This window comes from Asparagus officinalis, chromosome 1, assembly GCF_001876935.1.
Source record: "Asparagus officinalis chromosome 1, Aspof.V1, whole genome shotgun sequence".
Taxonomy (NCBI): Eukaryota; Viridiplantae; Streptophyta; class Magnoliopsida; order Asparagales; family Asparagaceae; genus Asparagus; species Asparagus officinalis.
The window spans coordinates 122,389,410-122,390,950 of record NC_033794.1 but is presented as its reverse complement, the minus strand read 5'-3'; the positions used below and the strand labels follow the sequence as shown (position 1 = coordinate 122,390,950).

At 46.8% G+C, this 1,541-nt stretch overlaps 1 protein-coding gene across 1 annotated transcript in view; it reads right to left on the bottom strand.

Annotated features, from left to right (window-relative positions):
- Positions 1 to 1,047, bottom strand: part of LOC109829270 (60S ribosomal protein L26-2-like) — a 6,735-nt gene extending 5,688 nt beyond the window's left edge. The window contains exon 1 of the mRNA XM_020396457.1: positions 1,042 to 1,047. The gene's annotated coding sequence lies outside the window, so the exon portion shown is untranslated. The remainder of the gene's footprint in view (positions 1 to 1,041) is intronic.

Genomic DNA, 1,541 nt, shown 5'->3' with positions numbered 1-1,541 from the left:
GGGTGGCTCGGCCTTGGCCGAGCCACCTTGAGGTGGCTCGGCTTGGGCCGAGCCACCTGAAGTTGGCTCGGCTTCGGCCGAGCCCCTCTAGGTGGTGGTTTTGGTGTTTTCCGCCTTTGGTTCTGTCCGTGATTCGGTTGATCCAGACTCTGATTTGATTCCTGATTTGGCAGTAAGTCGGATTCCTGATTTGGCAGTAAATCCACTTCTGAGTTCGAGTCCGAAACCGATCTTGATTCGATCGTGATTCGTTCGAGTCCGCTCTCGGTTGGATGACTCGTTGACTCTTCGAACACTTGGCTTGATCCCGCACGCGAATGGATGTAATTCCGTCGCTTGATGCGATTCGTCGATCTCGTCGCCTCGTTGGTTTGTCGGTTCGTGCCGAGCTGAGCTAAGGGACCTATAAGCAATTTTATATGCCTACAGATACCCCCTCCAAAGTATTTCAGTCTCGTTCTTTTATAGAAGAGTCTGGAATACTTTGGATTTGATTGTCCCCACCTTCAGTCGGTGTAATGAGACCTTGGAATGACTTCCATTCTTGATTCCTTCAATCTTCCAGGCTATTCGGTGCTTTGTCGAATGTCTGAAAGAGTTTCGGTGCTGCATTTATTATCTGACCGTTGTCGGAAATTTGAACTTGAAGTCAATTCCTGGTTTTCTGATTTTTAGCTCGTGCTTGTTGGTTGAACACAGAACTGACCCTCGACTGTCGGCGTTGAGTCTTTATTTGCGACGCGTTGTCCGGCGTAGTGTTGTTGAGTTATCCTTAAGAATGAAAATATTCTCCAGGAACTTCTCAACCAACAATAGGGAATAGTTTATACTCGTATACCTTATTGGAGTATTTAAGAAGTAGTTTATACTCGTATACTTTTCGGAGTATTAGTTCTTTTATTACAACATATTGATAGGCGTTGACCTAGGGTCACGCGTTGCCCGGCGTTGACCTTAGGGTTTTGATTGTTGTACGTTGAATTTTTGCTCGCAACGCGTTGACTGGCGTTGACCTGGGATCACGCGTTGACCGGCGTTGACCCTAGGGTTTCGAACGTCGTACGTTGAATTTTTTGCTCGCAACGCGTTGACTGGCGTTGACCTAGGGTTACGCGTTGTCCGGCGTTGACCTTAGGGTTTTGAACGTCGTATGTTGCTCAGGTCACGAGACCAACTCATAAAGTTGATGCGTCAATGACTCGCATTTATAGAATTTTTGGCAAATTCTCAGCCTTCAACGGGTTTGATGAGCCTTTATCGACTACCGTTTGAGTCGGGCTAGCATGCGGATTATGTAAATCCGTTCCGCATGTGACGTTGTGCTAAGAGAGTTAACGCTCTTAGTGCTACGATATTGAATACGTAGACTTCGCTATTGTTATGGGAATAGGCTACCCAGCAACGTGTATTAGACGCTGACTTATCCCTACTTAGGCTTCGGGATAAAATACCCCAGAATCGAACTCTGGTGTCTTTTTCAATTGGTAAAAGACTAAACCGGCGACGCGTGTTAGGCGCTGACTTTGGGGTTTTTGGCTAAC